Source organism: Parasteatoda tepidariorum, chromosome 1, assembly GCF_043381705.1.
Source record: "Parasteatoda tepidariorum isolate YZ-2023 chromosome 1, CAS_Ptep_4.0, whole genome shotgun sequence".
In the NCBI taxonomy this organism is placed as follows: Eukaryota; Metazoa; Arthropoda; class Arachnida; order Araneae; family Theridiidae; genus Parasteatoda; species Parasteatoda tepidariorum.
The window spans coordinates 105810828-105816827 of NC_092204.1; the positions used below are offsets into that span (position 1 = coordinate 105810828).

Below are 6000 nucleotides of genomic sequence, written 5' to 3' on the forward strand. Positions count from 1 at the left end.
GTGTCTTTGCGATCAGTCGACTGCGATACTTTTGTGTAAGAAACTGAAGATTAGTTCCTTAGTGGACTGACCGTAAAGACACTCAGCAGAACACCGAAATCAAGCATGACTGGCTGCTGTCAGAGAGCGGGTGGGTGACCACTTTGATCAGTCTGCGTATATGAACTGAAGTATCGGTCTTCGTTAAACTATTCTACAGCCAAGTGCTCGACTTCATAAGCAGAACTTTACCAAAGTGGGAGAGCCCTCCTCTCTGCAGAAAATCGAAATTGTGATGGCAGGTCTGAGGATAATCCTCAAGGATGTTACCAGACCGTCACCATTAGCCCATTATGTAGCTGCAGTGGGACATAAATAAAGTACTACTACTAGTAGTAGTTACGAGATTAGCATCATTAACAAGGAAATTCTTTAAATTGAAATATGAAGTTTAACGTCTAGCAGATGAACTATGGAAGAAAAGAAGGAACGAAACAACTTTTTTCAATCGTTCGTTGAACGCTGTCATTATGCTTGATGTTATGGTTATCGGAGGCTAACGATTTGTTTCCTTGATGAATTTAATTTATAATAATTAAATTTTGCTTAACCAAACTATGTCTTCATTTAAATCTGCACTAATAGAAACCACGAAATTCTTCAGCAGTTAGTTCAACTGTAATTCGCGCTTTTAATGAACAATTAGATATATTAGGAAAATAAATTTTAAATAAAAATGAAAAAGAATGATATTTTGTTATTTTAAGAGATTGTGAATATTCACTGATTTATCTGTTATTATTTTTTTCATTATCAGTTGCTATCGTATAAAGATGTGTAAAACATCCTAATATGTTTTTGAGAAAATTATATTTGTCACCGTCAATATCGAATTCATACATGTACAGTGAAACCGCCAGGAAAGACCACCTCTTTGTAGAGACCGCTTCTATTTACGACCTCTTTTGGTCGTAATCAATTTTGGATTGGATCACATTTGGTTGAAATTAATTTTTTCCATTGACTTGTGTTGAGAAAAATCTTTGGGATAGACCATTAAAGCTCCTCCCAATGACCGGGAACACCTAGGCACCAAATGCGGAAAAGGTCAAAGAAGGAACACGAAAAAATATCAAAAATATATCTATACTAGTGGGCTGCGTCCCTTGCTCGCTAACGCTTGCCAACCCCCGAAAATTGCTACGCAATCTCATATGGTTTGCTTCGCAAACCAAGCTCGGTTTGCTCACTACTAACTTAGGTACATTGCAAATGCACAAAATTCTAAGAATTCAAAACAATCATTCAAATCCATATAAAACCTTTTTTTTTTTTAAATTACATCTTTTCAGCAAATACTAAGTCATTAAAATAAATTTGAATTCAAATAAATGACATGTAATTCGTTAAACCTATTGGAAATGAGCTATAGTATAATTCATGATAAAAATCAAAAATCGTCAAATAAATTCGTAATATATAAATTCGTGAAAAAAAGCGCTTTCGACAAAATACTCAAATAGAGATCTATCGAGAAAGACTACTCACTTCTGCCTAGCTTAATAGTATGAGATTGCCGCAGCTGATGCTCTCTGATCATTTCAGTTTCCGTTTTTAAAAGCGCTATATGTCGAGCCACCTCAGCTAGATGTGGCATGTGACATTTTTAGCGGCAATCATTGGTCGATTTTCTAGCGTTGCCATTCGGGGAGTGTAATTAGGCTTTTTTTGTCGCCGTGTAACATAAATAATAAAGTAAACAAAACAAAGCAAACGTTGCCACCGGCGGAAAAGAAATACATTCAAAATTTGGGAGCCACGTAGGAGAATTATATATATTAGATTAACAAAATAAATAGAGAGATTCAAATGTATTGAAAATGTTTGTAAGTGACTCTTATTTATAGAGCTTTCTGATGATCTCTGAAAAAGATTAACAACCTCATGTTATAGTCAGAGAGCACTAAAGACGATGTTATCAATGATTTACTTTTAGAGTTGAAAGTTAAATTAGAAAAAAAATAGTTATTTTTTAAAAAAAATAAGCATCATAAATAAACAAACCTCTTCTCCCCTTTTAGAGCTAATTAATTTTTATGATATAATATTAAATGCAAACTTAAACAAAAAACGTAATTGCTTATTTATTTAAGATAGCTTTATCATTCATAATTGGTAAATTTGTTTGTACACATATTTATATCAGTTGAGATCGTTTTTAAAAACTCTAAATTTTATTCATCCATCCATCTTTTCATGAATCCAACAAAAGTGGCCTTTCCGCAACAAGAAAATGAACACTCACTAAAATTAAAATCATTTGCGAAAAATCATGTATCTTCGATGACAATTTTAAAGTCAGTGGAGGTAACCCCTAAGACGGATGGGCAAACTTTTTTGGTCGAGGGCAAAAAATCAAGAGAAAAAAGTTTGGTAGGCCGAGTAAAAACTTCTAAACTAAAAAAAAAAAAATGTTTTTACAAGTTTTAATTGAAATATTTAATGAGATGAATGAAATTGCGATTTCATTTTTAAAAGTTCCTTATATTGAGGTTCGAAGTGAGATGTGCTTATTTTAAGGAACGAGGCTAAATGCTTGTCTGTTAGTCTCGTTCTGAAATGAATTTTTCAAAGGTTCATAGTAGAAAAAAAAAACTTATTCACATATTTAAAATGAAGCAAGCATAGCACTGATTTTATGGGCATGAGATATTAAATTTTGGTAATGATTTGCAAAACTCATGCTTTGGCATGTTTAGAAACAACAATAGTGTGTAATCGTTCCGTACTCAATAAATAATGTTAGAATTCGCATCGGCAGAAAAATGCGCTGTCTGCCACATGTTAAGCACAATTCACCGATTCCATATGTCTGATCTTCGAGGCTTGTTGGAGCTAATCTGCGGCTTTTCTATAAAGAACTTCTGCTTTCAACATTTTACCAATTGAAGCTGTCTGTGCTAACTATTTTCATCAATTCCACCCATAAAGTTAAAACGTCATCTTGTTAAAAAGAGAAAGAACAAAAATAGCTTTAAACAAAGAAGACAAAATAATGGATGCATCTTGTTTAGATTCACCACAGATCGGCAAGTTAAAATTCTATATGTGGGTCGGATGAAACCTTCCGACGGGCCACAGTTGGCCCGCGGGCCGTAGTTTGCCCATCCCTGCTCTAAGAAGTAAAACGATCAACCTCCATCAACGACCACTGTTTACTGTGACACGGAGAGTGGTTTCACTGTATTTTCTTGATTGTTATCAGATAATATTTGGTTTCTCCAAAATATTCTCATAATAAAGAATTACAATCAATTGAAGGAAATCTAGATTTCATTCGATATATAAAATGTTTGGAATTTTTGCTTGTTGATTATAATCAAGTTGTTGTTATAGATTGCTATTAAATACTTTCGTAACTATACCCATACATTATAACTTTATTAACTCGGCTTAATATATTTTAATTAATTTTGTACGAGTTATAGAAAATTTGCTAAATATCTCATAGTGGTATTTATTTTTTTTATTTTTTTTTTTATTTGTCGTGTTAAATATTTTGCTTGGGATTTCATAATTAACTAATGCTTCTTAATTTTATGTAACTAAGTCTGGGAACATGTGATAAAACTTAAAATTATGTTAAAAACTGGTACATAAAATTTCCCCTTAGAACACTAACTATCACAAAATAACATTCGAATCATTAAATAATGCAATATTTTGGTCAAAAAAATCTGCAAAAGGAAACAGCTTTATTAAATCCATATAAAACGTAGTAGTGTCTGATTTTCTGAAATTATTATTGAAATATGCAGAAAACATTCACGTTGAATTAAAAAATACTTCTTTAATATTCCTTAAAATATTCTAAAAAATTAGGGGCTTTACCCCGTCATGCAAATCCTCAAGATTGCTTAGGCGCTTGACTTAAAATCATTTTACTTGCTTATTTCCTCTCATTTCAATTTGGATAAATATCCGAAAAAATTTAAGTAAAAAAAAGGAAACAAAAGAAAATATTAGTAAATTAAAATTTATTTAGCTTTTGGCACTAACGATTAAAAAAAATCCGTTATCGTTAATTTTATAATAATTTTTTATTTTGTAAAATTTAATTTCTTTTGCATGACGTTTAATAAAGAAATTTTTAAATTTTTTTCGAATTAAAATGTTTTATCGTCTTTTGCATGACGTTTTATTAAGAAATTTTTAAATTTTTTTTTGAATTCAAAAGAAAAAAAAATGGTTAAAACCTTATTTATATGCTATGAATTTTTTAATTAAAGAAGTAATAATGAATAATTATGTTGATCATTAAGTTTATCGTTAGCATCATTATGCCAATCATTTAGAAATATGAACACGTGAGCTAACTAAATTATATAAAATTCATATTTTTAAATATTGGAAGGGCATGCCACTATAGTAAGTCATAAACAAAAAATAAATAATTGATTGCGATATAAACGACACATTTTAATTCGACGCAATTCTGAATTTATTGCTTGAAATATCACGAAATTTAATTGTAGAATGTATAATAATAATGTAATGTTGGACAATATATAATTACTTTTGTTTCAAAAAACTTAACACTTATGAACAAATTTCTTACACTTAAAAACGATTGTTTTATTGCAAAAACAATTTAAAAATCTATTTTCTGCAAATAAAAAGAAAATTGTTTCATAAACGATTCTAATTTAATTTCTACAATAAGAACGCGTGCATTAATTACCATTTCATTTAATTTCCCTTTGCATGACTATCGACTATTACATTTTTAAAGATATAATTATTCATATCATTGCAAAACAAATGAATATAAATTATTTAGAACCATGCAATTCGTTCTGTTTTAAAAATAATTGTTCTTTTTAATAATGAGTTTAAAAACGTTATGAGATTTAATCACATAATTATTTATATCATTGTAAAACAAATAAATATAAACTATTTAGAAACATGCAATTCGCTCTATTTTGAAAAAAAAAATTTCATCATTATTATGAGCTAAAAAACGTTATGAGACTCGTGCAATTTTCGAAATGTATATCAAATTCACACAGTCTTTTTTTTATTATAAACATTTGTATGAGAATTGAATTTTTATTTTTCATTTAACATAACATAGAATCGAATTTTTTATTTAACATTTAGCATATGTTTATTGATATAATTATTTTTATAATTGCAATAAAAGTCTTCGAAACTTACATTTAGTTTTGTTAAAAAAATTCATTTTAAAATTTAAAAAGAAATGTTTATAAGATTTTTAAATACCTTTGAAACATTTCAAATAAACATTGCCAACACTATGTAATACCGTATGTTTGTAAAGGTATTTTCAATTAAAACACTTACCTATATTCGAGTATATTATCTACATCCCCTGAGAAAGTTTATTGATAATGAACCCTTCAATTGTCTAATCCAGATTTCAAACAAATCCAAAATTTATGATCCAAACCACGAACTACGCACAATACGAAAAATTGAATAAATAAATAATCTATACAACTATCGAGTAAATATCGAATGCTCGGCGAGAGTTCGCTCCTAAGTTTCAAAATGCAACTGACAAAAGTTGCGTGGAATATTGCTGAAAGCGCTGTTTGCGAAAGACTCTTCCGGATTGAACTGAAGTGCTGGAGGAGTTTGATCATGCTTAGATGTGATTTCATCGATTGGGACGACGTCGCTTGAGTAGTCTTTCGTGCTAGCGCCACTCACTACCTTTTTGAAATTAAGTTAAAAGGAACTCTTTTTTTGAAAAAAAAATCTAATTTGGCGACATTCCCAACAATGTATCATTGGAAATATTAGGTGCTTTTACAGTAAAAACATGACAGTGCTGTGGAAAATAGAAAAAAAAAATAGTGCACCAAGAAATAGTTCTTAATTAACTATCAATAAACATATTTTATTTACTCCACATGTTTTAATGTATGGAAGGTGATATTATCATAATATTATATATATATATATATATATATACTTTTCTTTAATTTAAACTTT

The 6000-nt window shown here is 29.6% G+C and overlaps 1 protein-coding gene across 1 annotated transcript in view; it reads right to left on the reverse strand.

The window, feature by feature from the left end:
* Nucleotides 1–5661, reverse strand: part of LOC107455677 (cell adhesion molecule 2) — a 47975-nt gene extending 42314 nt beyond the window's left edge. The window contains exon 1 of the mRNA XM_043047822.2: nucleotides 5347–5661. The gene's annotated coding sequence lies outside the window, so the exon portion shown is untranslated. The remainder of the gene's footprint in view (nucleotides 1–5346) is intronic.
* Between the last annotated feature and the right edge of the window lie 339 nt (nucleotides 5662–6000).